The 20389-nt window shown below is 35.4% G+C and overlaps 1 protein-coding gene across 1 annotated transcript in view; it reads right to left on the bottom strand.

Annotated features, from left to right (window-relative positions):
• The window catches only part of LOC128863466 (uncharacterized), a 54714-nt gene extending 42949 nt beyond the window's left edge, over positions 1–11765 (bottom strand). The window contains exon 1 of the mRNA XM_054102631.1: positions 11600–11765. The gene's annotated coding sequence lies outside the window, so the exon portion shown is untranslated. The remainder of the gene's footprint in view (positions 1–11599) is intronic.
• Between the last annotated feature and the right edge of the window lie 8624 nt (positions 11766–20389).

Here is a 20389-nt window from a genome sequence, read left to right as displayed (position 1 = left end):
AAGAGTATTTAATTGAGATGTGAGTGCACCTGAAGTTAACAGGTGCTTGCTTTTACGAATGGAGGGATATAAATAACATTATAGAACGATTTTATTATTATTCTATGCGTTTTGTGAGTAAATTGGAAATAAGTGTTTTAATATGCTTTTATATTCTGTTTCGACATATATACAAAATTAAACACATGCGATTTTCAAATTTATTACAAAGAAGCCCCGCTCTTTTGCATGGTTTGAGTACAATTCTAATTAAAAATAGACACAATTGACATATGAATATTAGAGTGCCCCAAGAATATTCGAAAGAAAACTTTTTTATAAAATTTGCTATGCGTACTATCTATACTTGTGCTTTTTAGCCTATAAAATTTATACAGCGGCGGTTAAAATCTTAGTAGTGCACAAAAGTAAAATGGAATGGATTAAAAAAGTGCGTGTAATCGCTTTTATAAAAAATTTTATTTTTTCCCTCTTATAGCCCAAATGTCAAACAAAACAAATCCCAAGAAATGGTTGCATAACTTGAAGCCGACTTTTTAATCTAACGGATTTTACAGTGGATGGCGAAAAATTGTTGTGATAGAAAAAACTTGGCCACTTAAATATTAATATATATAATGAGCCATAAGCACTACAAGAATCTAACCGCATCTGTATATACAAAGTTTAATGACTGCAGCATAATAATAGCTCGAGGTGACTTTTAGTTGAAGTTTTAGTAAACCCTTAGGACTCCACGTCGTTCAACCGTGCTATGATACAATCTAAATCCCATCAACCTTCATCATACATTACATCAACAGCTTAGGTTGGCTGCCCGCTGGAGGTCTCATAATGGTATCAAAATGGGCTTTAGGCTACTTGGGAAGAGTCATACTGGTACTTCAACCATTTAATCTACCTACCGATATGGAGAAAATGCGACACTCCGTCAAGGAATAAAATTTTAAAAAACCAAACAGATATTTTAAAGACTGCAAACATGCACTTTATTATAGTAAAATTTAATACGTACTTAATATGTATTGTACATCAAAGTTTTTCTAGAAATTCTAAATCTAAAAATTTGTGGAATTTTTCGAATTTTTGGTAAAGTTTGAAATTTGGTTTTATTTGGGATTTGTTAGGCAATGAGTCATAGGTGTGTACTTTAATAAAGATCTAATGAACCCCAGTGTGAAACTACAAAGTGTGCCAATTAGTTTGATGTGCGCACGTTTAAAGCTTTCTTATTTTAATTTTTGAAAATAGTTGTTTATTTGTCAAGTTTGCGTACTGAAACGAATGTCAATGTTATCTGGCCCAATTTTTTGATGTAATGAGCATTAAAAAAAGAAAAATAAATGTTAAAATTATTAGGAGCTATCGTTTATCGCAGGTTGATATTGTTGATTCATTACACCAGAGGATAATTCGTTAGCTTTGAGTTACTTTAAGTTATATTGTACATCTTAGTAATGTAGGTAGTGATGCCTTTATTGATTCGCAAACGAGCGTAAGATACGCGTACATATACCTTCAGTTCCTTCGGCGAACCAATGCACTTATTTGAATAAAACTCGAAATACTATAATAGTGTCATTATTAAATTTTGTAGAACCCACCAACCACATGAATGGGGTAAATTCATACATCTCCCTATTAGGCACACCGTACAGGGTAGTATATCCAACACCTGCCCGTTTTGCCAAGTGCCAGTGTGCATCACCTCCTGATATTCAGTCCAGTACTTGCTTCTCAAAGGCATCACCACTTCGACAACAAGAATCCCCTCCTACTTTTGAAAGACGCCACCGAAGACAATATCAAAGACGTTGTATCTGACCCAACACTCGTCACCAGCCAGTCAAAAACCTCTGCAGCCAGCGCTGTGTTTGCTTCAATTTACCTAATAATTTTATTATTATGTACGCTTTTTAAAATAAAAAATTAAATAAAACAAATTTTGTAGAAATTTCTGACCACAGTCTAAGTTACCATTGCAAAAAGAAAAAAATTTAGGAGAGTGTTTTTCAAAAATGAACGAAACATTTTTTTTGAAAAAAATTGTGAACGAAAAATATTAATTTTTTCTTAAATATTTATGTTGTTAATATTAAAATATTTCAAAAAAATTAAAAAAAAGCTATACCAAATTTTTTAACTTTGAAGACATCTCTAAACTATTATTTTTTTTCTCAATTTTTGTCTTAAAAAATTTTTTCAGTATATATATTTTTTTAATTAAAAAAAAACTTATAAAACTGTTAAAAAGAAGCTGAATTTATTTCACTTCAAAAACTCTATACCATAATTTTTATTTTGAATAAATTCATTTTGTGAACTGGACGTAAGGTGTGCGTAAAGGTCAAAATAAAGATTTTCATCACTCGAAATTATTATTTTTCATTTAGTAAAAAAGTTATTCAGAAAAAAAATGGATGATTAATTTTGCGCCACCTCGTTTATATAAGGATTGGACATACAAACATGACCTACTAACACCTTCTAACCGGAAAATATGTTGTCTCTTGCCCATTCTGATCCCAAATTATGTCAGAATAATAATTCATATAATTCATCATGGCGTGTAAATTTTTAGCAAGATCAAGGAAAAATTATTTGGGCACTACAAATCCCTTCCCTATATTAAAATTTTTATTCTCTACTAATAAACAAACAAAAAATTAATTTTATTTTAAAATTCAGGTTAGATTAGTTTATATGTATCGGGTGTTTTGGATTATATGTAAAGTTTTTTGGCCTAACACTATCCGAAATGCGGACTTGTTGCAAATGACAGAGCAAGAACCGACCCAAAAGGTGATAAGACGTTGTAAATGGCGATGGGTTGGGCACACTCGCAGAAAGTACAGGAAAAGCATAAGTAAGACAGCGTTGGAATGGAATCCTCAAGAACACAGACGACCCGGTCATCCTCGAAATACCTGGATACGTTCTAATTTTCGTGATTTAGAAGCAGTTAACCAAAAGTGAGATGTCCCAAAGAGAACAGCAGTTAATAGAATATGATATAAATGTTTTGTTGAAGCCATATTTTCCAAAGTGGAATAGTAGAGAAATAAAAAAAAAAAAGAAACCAAAACAGAACTACTGTTGGAATGCAGTTTTTGTTTTATTATCATCTTGAAGATAATTTCATGGCATTTAGTTTTTGAATATCACGGCTACGAGTTACATTTCCCATTCGATCAGTCCAAGTTTTCACTACTTTTTCCAATAAATCTGACCTTGTATTGCAATAAATCGAGTGCTATGAGCAGAGTTGCGCCGCCTTGTTGGAAATGTCGTTGATGTATAGCTGATTAATTTTTGAAAATACTAGAGAATAAAATATTGTTTTTGCATTTTTGTGTCTGTTACAATAAAGAAATGTGATATATTGTAAGATGCACGAGAAATGAATATACAGTCAAACTGTAGCGACCTGAAGCATTTCTAAAATTAGCACTAGTTATTTTAATAATTCTGTCTGTTGTACTAAAAATTCCCAAAAACGTACCGATAATAAGAAGAAATGCGCACGATGCTCATAATTTTTAGTGCAGAATTTTACAAAGCAGAACTTTAACAATACAGAATTTTCCAGTACGGAATTTTTAAACCCAGAATTTCGAATGCAAAATATTGTACCATAGGAATTTTCTACTCAACCCACTAAATATGTGTGCCCATCTGGGCACCAATTCCATATGTTGGCGCTCAGTACTTGTCGACAAAGTTTTGCGATGGCGGCAACTCATGAGTAAAAAAAAATATGCCATAGGAAAACTATCGGTAATATATGTACACCAAATGATAACTTTTTGATAATTGATATAAAAATATAGTTTTCTGATTGGGTTTTTGTATAAAGAAATCCGAAAACTTTGTCAATAAGCCAATTAAGCTATTTGGGAAAATTTGAGCTTTCCGTGTAGACGGTGAAAAGTGGTGATAATCGAGCAAGAAAAGTTAATAATTTGATGTTTCCTTAGAAAAATTGTGATGAAAACTATTTATGCAAAATCGAAGAAATCAAGATAAAGGAAAGGAAAAAAGCTAAATACCAACGACATTTTGGAAGAGAAGAGAGGCTGAAACCTACTGATTTTGTATGCGACTAATAATTGCTTTGAAATTTCATTTAGAAAGGCAAGTAGTGAAAGGGAGAACTTCAGCTTTTGATTCTTCAAATCTAATAAAAGGCAAGTATAAAAATATTTGGTATCTTGACTGTTGTGATATTATATAATTATTAATAATGTATTTATTTATATTATTTATTTTTATACAATAATAATTTATTTATTTATATAACCTATGATCAGAAAGTACCAGGAATGTTTAAATAAAACAAAACAGAGTTAAATTTGAGGCATATTTATTTTATCTCCTTCAAAATATGACCCGTGTGAAGCAACACACATGTTCCAACGTTTAACCCAGTCCTCCATGCATCCCTGATAGGACGACGAAATCTCCTTGCACGAAGTGGTAACTTCAACTTGGGAAACAAAAAGAAGTCTCACGGGGCCATATCAGGTAAATACGGTGGTTGCACGATGGTATTTACTTGGTGTTTGGTCAAATAATCCAGCACAATTTTGGCTCGGTGCGATGGCGCGTTATCATCATGCAAAATCCAAGAATTGTTTGCACATATTTTCGGCTGTTTGCGACGTACAGCATTTCTCAAACGTTTCAAAACGGATAAATAATATTCTTTATTGACTGTCAGACACGATGGAAAGTACTCATGGTGCACTACGCCTCGGCAATCGATGAAAAAAGTCAACATCACCTTCCCGGTACTTTTTGACCAATAGGGTATAATCATGAATAACTACATACATATATTTCTTTGAAAAGCCAGCTTAGAGAGAGTTTTGTTTTTAATTTATTTATAATACAATATATTTTCTAATATTTACACTTCCTGACGTTTATTTCTTTTACGTCTTTCTTTCGTTCTCATATTTTTAATTTTTTATAAATGGAGGTTTTTGAGCAAATCAACGCATGTATTAATAATTCTTTCCTTCTGCCATAATTAAGACACGTTTGAATTCCTATCGCTCGCGAGAATACCTGTTTCGCTGTCATTTCATTCTTTTGTATGCGACAAAAACTATTTCTCATGCGCGTGCAATACAACAGCCAAACAGGAGGAAAATAGAAACAAAAAATCAACTACAACTGCAACAAATGCAATAAATCCGTTTAGGTGGATAAAAATATAGTAAATTTATTTCAAAAGCGTGCACAAATATACTTATATAAGTAATATTTTGTAGGCGCGCATTATTTTCTTATTCAAAGAGGCTTAAAAAGTAATAAAAGAACAATTCCAGTAAAAAGTAGCAACATTTTTGTTTAATTTGTTTACAAATTGCACTGTGCCTTAAATAGAACAGGAAAATAGTCGCCGCCTTTTGTGTGGCGGATGCTAGGATGGGTTAGGAAGAAAAAAATTCCTTATCATATATTTTTAATTAATATCGTTGCAACGTTTTGTTGGTGCATTAGGATCTTATGACAGCAAGTAACAAATCGTGAGAAGAAACAGAGCTTTTAGTACTACATATATTGCGGGTCAAATAAGGCCAACTAATGCCAAGAACACATAACTTTTCTACTATAAATGAGTTTTTTTGCTTTCTGCAAGTGATAACTTAATTCTGCGAAATTTTATATGTGCATTCTTGTCAACGATTAATTGTCATGAAGGAGTGAAATTATTGTCAATATTTAAATTAATACGAGTAGTCGAATGAAGCGCGGCTCTTTAAGTGCTTGTGTCAGCAAAAAAAAACTGTAGTTGTGGGGTTTTAAGAGTGATGCGCATTTTGGACCGATGTTATGGCAGAAAGTATTATTGGCTCATATTTCTTCGAGCATGAGAATGAAGTACCCAAAATGATTTCTGGAGCTTCCAACAAAGTAATGATCGACCATTTTTTGTCGCTAACGTCGGCGCAGCATCACAATTTGTGGTCACAACGAGGTGTAGCGACTGCTCACATTGCTAAGTAAAATTTTTGACGAAAACGCCGTTTATCCGTGCCCACCTCGATCACCAGATTTAACTGTGCCCAACTGTATTATGAGGATATTTAAAATTTAAAGTTAATATAAGGGGAATTTTCAAAAAAGGGGATTTTTTTTACATTTTCTTAAAGTATAATATCCTAAAAATGTTGTATGAAAATTTGAATTGAATCTGACAAATACTTTTCGAGTTATTCAACAATTGACGCTCGGTCGCTCTGGGGCGTTCGAGAACAAGTAGCTGGTTGCTCCACGCATGAAAGTGGCAGATAAGCGCGCTAACGGTAACACTCGAGAAGGTTGAATGCTACAGCAAATCGATATTCTGGCAGCTGCTATGACGGCTGAATAACTATTATATGGCCCAGGAATAGATGACATAGTGTAAGTAGTTAAATAATTCGTATAACTCTACATAAATCGATAGCGAAACTATTGTATAAATGCGTTTTTCTCAAAACTATATATTTTGAACTGGTGATCACTGTAACTTAAAAACTGCCTGGTCGATTTCAATAAAATGTAAACTTCTTCTTAATTGGCGCGACTGCTTTGGAAACACATCGTGACCAATCAAATTTTTTTTAAACATTTAACTGTCGGTTTTTTTCTCGAAAATCTGAAAAATATTTCCTGAGGCCGCCATTTGAAAAAAAGGAGCTTCGAACAGGTACAAGATTATCTATTAAAAAACTAATTTCTCTTGTTCGATTGATTTTAGATGAATCTCCAAGAACTTGGTATGATCACCGCAAGGGACTTCTGAAGAAACGGGCTCCACATAAACAGCGATAACTTTTACAATTATTTTTTTTTCTAAATTTTGCTAAAGTCAAGTCGGAACATGATGTATTAATGCTATGTTTTTGTAATATAAAATAAAGCAATTGACTAGCAAACAATAATTATTAAAAATCATAATTTTTTCTGGCCTCTGACTACCCCTAATCCCATAAATAAAGCAAATACAATTAGACAGCTGAAGCAAAATATTTGAGACAAATTCGTGGTATAATGGGAAACTGACTAAAAGGTGTCAATCTCCTTATTGACATAATACCAAAAAAAGGAAAAAGAAAAAAATTATTTAAAATATTATTTCTAGGAACCCTATGATAAGTAGTTTAAATTTGTTATATATAATTTGTATGAAAATTAAGTAAAAAATTAGTTTTAAAATAAATATTGTATTAAAATACATTTTTTAAATAAAATAAATATTAATTTTTTTTTAAATAAAGCATAGAATATCAATTTTTCAACATTTGTAAATGGATATTAAAAGAGTACATTAAATAATATCCAACTATTAAAATTATATAGCATTTGTCTTATAGAAATTTCCTGCTAGTTTTCACAGCGTTGGTGACCAGGTAAATATTAGAGAAAAATAAGTAAAAAATAGGTGTCTAATTCTTCTGGCCATTGAGGAAGTAGCATCAAATAAATGCTTTTTTTGAACTACTCTAATATGCATCCACATATATCCTTCAATTTGAGAAAGTTATAGTACATCAGAGCTTAGCTACATAAGTAAAGAGTATTTCATAATAAGCGCCTAAATGTTGTTTTTGAATAAAACATGTAAAAATTTAGTTTCTTTCTGTAATCTGTTACGGCTTTAACAATTACATATAGCACATTGGCTGAAATTCCGCGAGTCTAACATATAGATGCCAGTAGTTTTATTGCATTCACCTATTTTTTAGTTAGTATTAACCCTAAAAAGGCAGCTGTTGAAATTGTATGATATTCTATTTATTAGTTCGTGAGTTATTATGCTATACATCAAAACGATGTATTAAAAATATTTTCATGTTTGATTTTACACTGCTTCTTGATGAAGAAAAATACCGTTCAGGCAAAGCAATGGCTTGAAAAGTTTTACGGAGTCTCCACTCCATCAGAAACAACAATAAAATGATGGTTTGCTGACTTCAAACGTGGTTGAGGAGACACCGATGGTGCACAAAGCAGTGGACGTCCAAATAAAGCGGTAACACCAGAAAACATAAAAAAAATCGTTTTAAGTGATTGAAAAGGGAAATTGGGTGAGTTAGCTGACATTGTAATGATATCAAAAGATATCTTTGCATGAGCATTTGACTATGAGAAAGCTCTGTTCAGGTGTGTCGCGTTTGCTCACTGTTGACCAAAAACAAGAACGTGTTGATGATTCAAAACAATGGCAAAACTACATGAATTTAAATTCGAATTGCTCCTACATCCATCGTATTCGCCAGATTTGGCTCCTAGCGGCTACTGGTTGTTCGCAGACATAAAAAAATGCTCGCCGGTAAGCAATTTTGCTCGAATGAAGAGGTTATCGCTGAAACTGAGACCTACTTTGAGGCAAAAGATAAATCGTTATACAAAAGTGGTATTGAAATGTTAGAGCGGGGCTGAAATGATTGCGTTGCTCCTGATGGAAATTACATTGATGAACAAAGAAAAAAAACGTGTTTTCTTTTCTTTGTTAGGCCTTGTTTTATTTCAAAAACGTTATATGACAGAAGGTTTTTGACAGCAGACACATTTTCAGCACACACAATTCAGTCTATGATATTGTGTTTCATTTTCTTCGCAGTGGTCCATAAAGAAAAAATAATAAACCACATCAATGAAGAAGCAAATAATTTAATTAAAACCGACGGATTAATACCAAGACTCCGATGCACTAAACCGAGCGATCTCATACTTCCATAAAATGCTTTACGCTATGCAGAATGAAAATTATGCAATGTTGTCATAATTAAGTTGCTTGTTAGTCATTTGTAAATATTTATGAACTAGGCGCAATAAAAATTAAAAAAAAAAAAAATTTCTTCTCACAACCCTTGAAAGAATTCAGAAAGTGTATCCCACATCAGATCGTTAACCGGCTCTCAGCCAATTTGAAAAAATCAGGTGATTTTCTGAGGTAACAGAGGATGTGATGGAGATTGTGTTGGTGATATATGAAAAAATTAAGGAATCCCTCATCCATGTTACTTCGTTGCCGTCGGCTGATTGGAAGAACGCAAGAATACGTGTGAAATGAGCGAGCAGAATTGTGCTGCTGAATCTTCTTTGACGTGACAGTCGAACTTACTCTCACAAATTTACTTCGGATGGCCAAACCTTGCGCAAAACCCATGCATGGCTGAGTAATTGATAATCCTGTTTGTTAAGTTGTTTCGAACGCTTTGTCAATTGTTATTTGATTCCATCGAAAAAGAGCTTTTTTGAATTGGCATTATATTTATTTCCGAAATATTATTTTTGTGTTAACATTTCTGTTGAAGCCTTTCTGAATAGTATTAATGCCAAAACAACGCTTCCAAATTGGCTGCACGCTGGGCATTCTAAAATTGGTATATTTTTCGCTGCCAAGAATTATTTTCTTGCTTTGGACGCATGAACGGCTGCGTTGTCAAGCTGAAAAATCCACTCCTCTTCGAATTTATATTAAAAAAAAAATAATAATAATAAATACTTCGTCTAGAAGTTCTATCCATTTTTGTAGGTATGAAACACATAATAATTTTTCCTTACACACTAATGGTTTACACCTCTTTTTTCCGGCATTTATCATGGCAATACATTTTGGAACCAACTGGTACGCCCAGACTGACTTTTTTCGTCGAGAAAAATTACTCTTTCCTATTGATCTTGCCAAAATTGGTACTTTTCTGCAAATGCCAGTCTGACCTGTTTGTGTCGTGTGGTTAACTTAGTATTAGGTACTCGTTTCAGATATTTTAGACTACAATTCACTTGCAAAATTTGTTGCACACGACGGATAGCAACTTTTAAATTAAGAGTGGACGATGCTTTAGTATCTACTATCATCATAATCATTTCGGTCCTAAAAAAAACCCCGATAGATTACGACTTGTAAATGGAAATTGGAAAAGAAATCCATTGTTTTTGCATAACATTTTTGCGCAAATGATTTATTTGAAATTATCTTATGGCCGATCTTCAGCTGCTGGACGATGCTCCGACTACTAATATGACGGTAAACTTCGATTATTTCTGTGATTTGTCGACATTTTCGACATTATCGACATATTCTTTAACATCAAAAATGCCTGAACGGAATCGACGAAACCAAAATTGCACGTAATTAGCTGTTACAGTATTCGCACCACAAACACCATTCACAATTTCAGCGGCCTTTATCAAAGAAAAACTGTAAACTGGATCGAGTGTTTTCTTTGTTGACCTCCATTGTTAACCCGCTGTAACTCACAACTTGAAAACGAGCATAAACTTTAAATTGTTTGATAGATACTTTATGAGATATCGATCACTACAGCCATTTACCGAGAAAATAGTGGATTTCTTTTTCCCCAAACAATATTTTCGTGCGGTGTATTTCTGCTTTGTATTATCATTTTGAATTCTCCAGCTCTTGAAAGAACACCGCAAAGATTACGACTTTGGTTATACGCTTTACCAACAATTGAAGGAGTTTGCGGATCAAATTATTAATATAACAATTTAGTGAAACTCGTAAATATATGGATTACGAGTAGAAACTAAAGCCTGGGTCTCTAAACAATCCCCTCGAAACACTAGGAAGTAGTTATGGCTTGTATTGGTTAGCCAAGTTAATCTAATCCCATTTACTTATAGACACTAACGTTTTTGATATTTGCAGCGATTTCCAATATAGTTTTTTTTTTCAATAGCTAAGATTTAGTGTTAATTTATTTTCTGCCATCTCCATGAGGGTTGAACGCTTAAATAAAATCAGATATGTGATTTTTTTATTTCCACTTGTCTTATTTTGAAGACTGTTCTTGATAATTATCGCAGTCTCACTAATTATAGGGGAAATTTGATAAGCTGTTCAATGAGTCAGCTAAAAGATACACCTTACAGCAATGCAATAGACTAAGAGAAATCAAGATAAAATAATTCTAAAAAAATAGCTAACATTACTGTTACACATACGCATACATTTATATGTGAAAACATAGTTGATTTGACTAGCTTGTATGTGTGAGTGTCTTGCACAAACAATTCCAAAAAAAGAAATAAAAGAAGGAATTGTTGTTGAATCGAGTGATTTGAAGGATTTCAGTTCAATGCACGACAGGCAGCAATCAATTGCAGCTGCACAGAAAATAATATCATAAATTTACCATACGCAATACAACAACAATAAAAAATTATATGATTTCGCCGGAAAAAAGAAAATATTTGCATCACGGTCAACTAAAATTTGGAAAAAAAAAGTACCCACTTATCGTTATAGGAGCACATGTGCGTTAATATTATGCATATTTGTATTTTGGGCTGCTCAAGACAGCGTGCCACAATCTCACTTGTCAAAAACAGTCCACTTTAGGCATTTAAAGATTTTATAAGTACATCATCTTGTGAGTGAATTCATACTTAGCTGATTGCTTAGTTTTTTTTTTATTTAGCTTGGCATGACACAACAAAATATTTGCATAGAATTTTTCCCCAAAACTTATTTTTGCAAACTCACTTTCCATAAGCGATGAACTTACACAATATTTTTGACTTTAGCCTCCCCATATGGCTTCAAGTGCAACTTACACCATTTTATATTCACCTTTTTAAATATGAATACGAATTTCCAACCGTTAGCTGTTTATACACGCATGCTTTTAGGCGTATAATTCCCGTGTTACACTTCCGTTTTTGCCGTTACGTTTTCACTTTTTAATTCGTCAGTTTAGATAATTCCGTTCAGCGGTTAGTTGCTTCTTTGGCGCCACTTGTTGAGCGAATGCGTTGCGGCTTCGTAATTTACGCGCCTTTTATAAAGTGGAGGCCGAATGCACAAAAAAATTTGAAAAAAAGTCTTACCATCAACAGCTACTAACTGATAGGCGGCTATCGTCTGCTGTGTCCTCGTCAGCATCAACAAAATTGCCGTCAGCGTCAGCGTCGTCGTGCTTGTCGTTTTTCATATTCGTCCTCAACATCGTTGCCGCTGTCGGCCTATTTCACAGCGTAACAACAAACGCACTCGTTCACACTCGTACACACAGCATAGGAGTACGAGTGTAAGTGGTTGGGCGAGCCGACGCATTGTCGATAAGAAACTCAGTGTCAGTGTTGCTGATAAGGCGTTCGTAAGGATTGCGACTTTTTTCTTCATTGTTGTTCATTTTGTGCGGCACTATGTTATATGGTTGGCGGTTGGAGTTAAATTTTTTAGCGTTCGTATTACATTAATCCGTAAGTGCTTGCTTCAGCACTTTATTGCCTTTTACATTTGTTTGTAAGGGGCGCAAAAAATTTAGAAATAAAAACGCATATAGTGATGACAACAAAAACCGAAAGTTATGCCGTGTGCAAAAAGTATGGCTGTTGGGCTCTTGCAAAGATATTGAAGTTTTTGGTCGATAAGAGCATGAATGGTGTGGGTGGACATGAGTTTAATTGAACATGTAAATGTGATATATGACGTATGTAGGTGCATATGCTTGCAGTGACTTATGTTAAGTGCTTAGCCACAGATATTTATACCTTTGAAATATCTAATTTTTCAACTTTCGAGATCAGAACAGGCACTGTGTGCATAGGCTGATGCTAAATATGTGGTATAGGGGCTTTCCAAAGGAATAGGAATAGAAATAATTTTGCAGAGCACAAGGTGCTAGGTTAGGTTAGGATGGTTGTCCAGAAAGTGTTCACACTTGGACGAAGAAATTAAATTCATCTTTTGTGATACAATTGCAAGGAAAATAAGGTGAATGAAGGGTGTGAAGTTTAGTTTCAATTGATCAATAGACTTCAATTCTAATTCGACATTGAAAAGGTGTAGGTAGCCCAAGGTTTTTGTTGATTCGATTTTTGTACTTGGAAATAACTTCCTTAATAGTTTGCTTATGTTCACAGTATGTATATTTTTGCACACATTTCGCTAATATGTAAACTACTGAAAAATTCCAAATTTTTGTTAATGATTTGGAATAAACTGATTTGGCTAATTTTGACCTAAAAAATACTTACGGCTTAATTATTCTAACATCTTCGATCGATGCGTTGTATCACTGACACAGTAAAATTCAATAAAAGTAAAATTCGGCTGAAAGCCTATTGTTGTTGTTGTAGACTTTGCTCTCAGCGGTCACCATCGTCTATCTCATCTAACGGCACACTCAAGAAATATGCTGTTTCGACGGATTGGGTCCAAAGAGGGCAGAGTGTTACGTAAGTGGGCTTAAGGGAGCATCCAACCAAGTGTTAGTTTAGTGTGAGGTACCTTCTCATGCCGGACTTATATTGAGTATGTCGGGGTCGATTCAGGATATATATATTATATTTAATTGGCGCGGGCACCCTTTTTGGGTGTTTGGCCGAGCTCCTCCTCCTATTTGTGGTGTGCGTCTTGATGTTGTTCCACAAATGGAGGGACCTACAGTTTCAAGCTGGCTCCGAACGGCAGATATTTTTATGAGGAGCTTTTTCATGGCAGAAATACACTCGGAGGTTTGCCATTGCCTGCCGAGGGGCGACCGCTATTAGAAAAATGTTTTTCTTAATATGTTTCACCGAGATTCGAACCAACGTTCTATCTATGAATTCCGAATGGTAATTACGCACCAACCCATTCGGCTACGGCGGCCGCGGTCGATTCAGCATAGGTTGGAGTTTAATCGGCTACAATTTCCAGAACGTCATTGTACCAAAGTAATGCGCACCTCACGAGGCAGTTGGAGCTCATGGCCTGCGATGGTTGGAGGTTGGACAGTGATGACGGCAGAGATTCCCAATGAATGTCTTTTAATGCCTAACTATAAATTGACTGATCCAGTAGTTGCAGATGTGTTCGATCCTGGATCTTGTTAATATAGTTGAAAAGATGCCTCATCTGTCCTCCAGCAAGTGCCTGCAAGCGTCGTTCCTACAGTAACAAAGCTGCACAATTTATTTGATTAGCATCTTAATATACTCCTTAACTGGTATAGTAGCTTCGTTGTGGGAATGTTGCCGGAGAGGCATCAGCTGGTATTCTGTGGCTGTCTTTGTTGGCTATATTCTGACAGTTTTGAGGCTTAGTATACTGTGAATTACTAGTGCCAGGTGATCAGACGGACCTATCGCAATTTAGATTCGACCGGCCAATTGCTTTAAATGTCGCAAAACAAAATTTTTTTGTCTTTGCCCCAAGGATATTGTTGTGGTTTTGGACTTTAGTGAACCAAGAGAAAACTGTGGAAACGACTGGGACTGTTTACGTTCGGTATTGGTGTATCGCAGACTTTCACCTTTACCTGCAGTTTGACTTCCTTCATTCAGGTGGTAAATAGGATCGCCGTGGATTTAGTGGGGGAAAGCTGTAGGTTATTCGCAGTAAAAAAGCGATAAAGGTTGGTGAGATATGAGACATAACATTATCAGACGGCATTATCGACTAGTCACCAGACCTAATTAAACTGCTTCTGGTGTTTGGGGGAAGCTATGAAGCATAGAAGTCGAAAGCAAGCATGATAGGATACCACCCTGCGGCACACCTTGATTTTTTCTCATCTGTTTTGATTTTTGGTTTCGCAAAATGAAAGACGATTGTCGACCACACCACAGTTGAGGACCACCTCTTCAGTCCTGGAGGCAGGGTCGACTGTTGATTATCATCAATATTAGCGTGGAATGGCTGAGTGTATGGAAAGCCTTCGATATATCCAACGCTACAAGGATAGTCTTCTCTGTGTGTTTATGGTGGTGGTACTGCGGAAACGGCTGAATGCCTCATAGTCAGTGCTGCGCTTTATATATTTACATATTTCTAAACAATCAGCCTTTTCACTGAGCCTGTAGGAGAAAAGTTACGAATGTAATCTTTCGCTACGACTTGCCATCACTGAATCAATGGGAACTCGAAACTAGTGTTATTAAATGCAGCTGTAATGAAGCAAATAACAAATTTTAGAATGAAAAAATATTTTTTATCATTATTTAGTTCCTATCATTCAATTAGTTTCCTGAAATGAGTTCTTTTGCTAGTAATATAGTATATGGAAAAAGGTAGCAAAATTTAAGAATACTTCAAATGCGGCTGAAATATTGAGAAATGCCTTTAACTCATAGGAAGCGGATGACGCTTTGTAAGGAAAATTAGCGGTCATAGGCCGTCTTAGGCCTTTTATAATATTTTTTCAAAATCTCTTCCGCTTCTCTATTTGCTATTAAGTAGCACCCTGCTCAAATTCTGGATTTTTTTATAATGATTCCACCAACCGATCGTATTCAACAAGCGAAATTATATTTTTGGTATGCGAGAGTATGTAGAGTGAGGTTGGCATAAAACAGAGCAGGTAAAGCAATAGTCAAGTGAATAAAAATTCAGCAACATGCGAAAGTTAATTGCAAAGATAAAAGTAAGCTAAAAAGTATTTAGGTAAGGCTTGCCATACAGAAAGTGTTCGAAAAATATTGAGGGAACCAAATTTAAATGGTAGAATAGCCCGTAATAAACCTTTCGTAAGTGCACAGAATATAAATAAGATATTTAATTTTGCGTGTGACCATATAAATACAACCCCAGCACTTTTTGCAGACGAGATAAAAACAAACTTATTTAGACCAGATGGCAGACATTTTATATAGTGCGAGGCCAATACGTAGCTCAAATTCCAAATTTGCGAGGGACTATATAACACTGTGTTGGGAACGCCATGGTTTGGGCATACATGTCATCAAATAGAGTTGGAAATGTGACCTTTATCGAAGAAGCAATGAACAAATACGTTTATTTAAAACTTCTGCAATACAATTTGGTAAGGTTTTTATCAAGATAACGACCCTAACCACAAGTCACAAATAATATAAATTTGGTTAAAATATATATGTCTCCACATTGTTGAAACACCTGCACAATCACGGGATTTGAACGTCATCGAAAATATGTGGTCGGCTTTGAAGATAAAGGCATTCAGTGTTTGTTGTGGCACCATTGCAGTATGCGGTTGAGCATTATTGGGGTGGAACACTATTCCTTTTCTGGACGTTAATGCAGGCCTTTTTCTTTCATATTTGCATTTAATTAATCCAGCTGATTGCAGTACAGTTCCGCGTTGATGGTTTTTCCAAGTTTCAGCAACTCGTAGTACACTGGAGCTATCCTGTTCCATCACAAACAAAGCAGTACCTTTCGTTGACGGACACTTAGTTTTGGAACTGTTGCTAATGATGCCCCTGGTTCGCTGTAACATTTTTTTTCTTAATATTCTCGCAAAATTCTACTTTCTACCTCTAATTCCAGTAATCAGCTTGTCCAAAACGGCTCCACATTGTATCTAACTAGATGTGATGGACACATTCTTACACGATTAGACAAATTCTTTTCCGTTAGCTCATGTGGAACCCAAACACTTTGCTTTAAGACAAACCCAAGAGATTTAATGTGATCTCCAACAGTTGTATGATGAATAACAAATTCTTCTGCAATTTTCTAGTTAAATGGGGATTATTTTCCAACAGGGATTCCAAAACATCATTACCGACCTTGGCAGGTCGTCTAGATCGATCACTTTCTTGGAGGTTCAGATCCCCGGAACGAAAATTTGCTAACCATATTTGACAAGTACGAGCATTTACAATATCTTTTCCAAATACCGCACATAAATTTTTACATTCAACCGATGCGTTGCTTTCTTTTTGGAACTCATACAAAATGCAGTGTCGTAAATGCACTTTATCTACTGACATGTTTTTCACTTTAAATATCACAAATAAATAATGAACGGTTTTTCCATTTTTGCAATATGTTGTGATTACAAAAAAATATTACAAAAAAATCGTATCTCTACCAAATAATGTGTGAGTGACTTTATTACTTAAAAAAATTAAATTTGCGAGATGGCGCAAATGAAGTCAGTGATGGCACTCTACGAATTTCGAACTTACGACGTCTTTCGTAGAATACAAAGAGAGAGGAGGCAGATGTCATCGGTGAAGTTCAGGTCCTCAAGATGTTTGGTGAAACTTCATCTGGTGCCTCTTTGGGCAGGGTCAATCGGTTCATAACGTCGTCTAGGACTATGGCAAATTGAAGAAGTGACAAGGGACAACTTGGCCTTACGCCTGAGTTGGTGGTGAATGGGTTGCTGATGTTGCCGTTGTGAAGCACTGCCACTTCGGTGAGTGAGAAATTCAGCTTGTTCGTCCCTTAAGGAGCGTTCTATATCTTGGATTCTGCCTTGCATGATCGTGCCTACAATTTTGTAGGTGGCTTTGAGCAGGGTTATTCTTCGCCAGTTGCCGCAGTCCCGCAAATCGCCTCTCTTGGACAGCTTAACGATGATGCCTTTTGCCCAGGACGGAGGCAGCTTTTCATTGTCCAGCCTTTCCGCTGAAACTTCCGGGTCGGCGATCAGTAGTTCTAGCTGTATGCTATTTTCGCCCGCGGTTTTGTTGAGATTCAGCTTTTTGATTGCATTCTTGATCTCCACTAAACTATGCCAGGATGTTGTTATTTTGTGGCTGGTTGTTGTGTTACCTACTTCGAAGCTAGATTCACTTTCCATCTACGAATCTGGTCATCATTGGAGGTCAGCAGAGCACTATTAGAATCTCTGATTGGTTGGCGAGGCGGTACTCTGCTGGTTGGTTAGGCGGTCAACTATGCAGTACAGCTGTACATTCCCAAGAAGTATCAGAGATCCATGATTTAATATTCGTGGATTTTACTGTGCCAATTTTCTCTTGAGCGATTTGGCTGAGCAGCCGTCGTAGCCGAATGGGTTGGTGTGTGACTACCATTCGGAATTCACAGAGAGAACACTAAATTTAGAAAAACAGTTTTCTAATAGCGGTCGCCCCTCGGCAGGCAATGGCAAACCTCCGCGTGTATTTCTGCCATGAAAAAGTTGCTCATAAAAAATATCTGCAGTTCGGAGTCGGCTTGAAAGTGTAGGTCCCTCTAATTAGGTCCCCTAATTGAATATCCATAAGCGCAAAGGAACTCTAATGAAATAGTCCAGAACTGGTTAGATTTCCTGCAGCGGGGAACATCGCAAGAGCGTCGCTTCTTTTGAGTAAAGATGCGGCAAAAGAATTCAGCGGCATTTGAGTTCAACTTTTAAATATGTACCCCTTTACATGAAGTTAGAACTTAAGGATTCAAATATCTTTTTATCTAAATTTTAAACGCTTTCGCGGCATAGAAAAAAACTTGTTTATAGAAATATTTTTAATTTCTAGTTTATTTGAATAAAAATGTGTATTTTGAATGAAGCAAAACCTTCAGCACAACTGTTACATATTTAACTAACTACTTTCTCATATTTAGTTCGTCGAAAAAATTCTCTAAATAATTTAATATTAACAAAATTAGCCACATCCCTTCATCGAATAAAAAAATACTTAACGGAAGTGGGGGCGTATGAGTAATTCATATAAACTGACTATTTTCTACTCTGCAATTTACACATTCCCCTGCAATTGTCAACCTAAGAAGGGACAGCTAGTGTTTAATTAAAGCGAATATTTGAAGTGTTGTCTGAAGTAGAGTGCTTTGGTAATATTGCAATGTCAGCTAAGCACGAGGTGTGCGTATGTTCGTATACTGAGTTTTTGTATGCATATAAGCATATAAATACTGTATTTGAGTATTAGAGATGGTATGATATACGCGTACATACAGTGAAAGACACACGTGTACATACAGCAGCATATTTTCTTATTTCCCAGAAGGTATGCAATAACGCGGCCGCCGTAGCCGAATGGGTTGGTGCGTGATTACCATTCGGAATTCACAGAGAGGTCGTTGGTTCGAATCTCGGTGAAAGCAAAATTAATAAAAACATTTTTCTAATAGCGGTCGCCCTTGGCAGGCAATGGCAAACCTCCGAGTGTATTTCTGCCATGAAAAAGCTCCTCATAAAAATATCTGCCGTTCGGAGTCGGCTTGAAAGTGTAGCTCCTTCCATTTGTGGAACAACATCAAGACGCACACCAGAAATACGAGGAGGAGCTCTGCCAAACACCTTACAGAAGTGTACGCGCCAATTATTTATTTTTTATTTTATTTTTTTTTATGCAATAACTGAGTTTTTGATGGAGTTTTCCTCGGAATTAATATTTAATCATAAATTTACCAGGTTATTTCCCCTGCTTTTTAAGAAAAAAAAATTAACAAAGCAGCAAAAAGGCGGTATGAAAAAAGCCTACATACAGTTCAATTAGCTTAAAAAACAGACTTATTCATTTTAAAACTAGCTTTTTTCGATAATTTTAGTATTTAGTAGGCTCACCATCGTTATCATTCATAGCTTGACGGCGTCGAGACATTGATCCGACTAGTTGGGTAAGCTCTTCCTTCGTTATTTGGTTCTATGTCTCCATCAAGTATTTCTCCATCGATTTTGCGTCAGTTACCATATTTTGTAAAATTTGTTTCCCTAAAAGGTCTATCGGATTTAAATCCGTACTCTGAGGCGTTGTATATAGTTGTGTGGGTGCGTAATTTAAAGCCAAATAAGAACCATTCTTTGTTAATAAGTTCAGTATGCTTGGGCTCATTGTCTTGATGGAAAACCCAACTTTGCCCAAGAACCAAACATTCTACTGATGGCCTCAAATGTTGTTCCAACATGTTTTTATATTTATATCTGCCCATAGTACCTTGAATAAACGTCATATTTTCAACGCCAGAAGCAGCTATAGATCTACAAAACATTACGCTACCACCGCGTGCTCGACAATAGGTATCAAATTTTTCATTTCCATATCCGCATTTCTTTTCCTCCATATTTTAGTCCGCACTTCCAAATATTAAACTTCGATTGCTCAGTAAATGAAACATTCTTTTGTCAATGTATGCCCATGCCAACTCTGACCGAAGGTGACGGTTTTTTCTGAAATCAGAAAACTTCTGCTGAAATATCTGCTATTATTAAAATATCTCTTAATAGTTTTTGGATGAACCCTTTTTCCGGGTGTGTCGACGATGTGCTGAACCAATTTCGGAGCACTAATTCTAGGATTTTGGTAGATTCTCTTAAAATGGAGCTTCCATCCCTGGATAAGTTCTGTAGGTTGCCGATTCGCTTTTTATTTTCATATGAATTCATACGAACTATCACTTGTATGTATGTATGTAATAGCAACGAAGACATCAACTGAAATTTTCCATTAACGGTACTTCCCAGCTACATTTTCAATGTTTGCTTTGCTTAAGTGAACCGAAGTAAATGGTGGTATATAGACTTTTATTATACCGCGTTTTTGCTGATTTGTTGATTTTTTTTTTGTTATAAAGCAAGTAAAAAAAATTTATTTTTTGTAATTTATGAATACAATTTTTCAATTACTGTATACCTTCTGGGAAAAAAGGAAATATGCTTTTATATGTAGACTTAAGTGCTTCACTGTGTATCAGGCAAAAGGC

Source organism: Anastrepha ludens, chromosome 5, assembly GCF_028408465.1.
Source record: "Anastrepha ludens isolate Willacy chromosome 5, idAnaLude1.1, whole genome shotgun sequence".
Classification (NCBI taxonomy): domain Eukaryota; kingdom Metazoa; phylum Arthropoda; class Insecta; order Diptera; family Tephritidae; genus Anastrepha; species Anastrepha ludens.
This window is presented reverse-complemented; position numbering and strand designations above follow the sequence as displayed.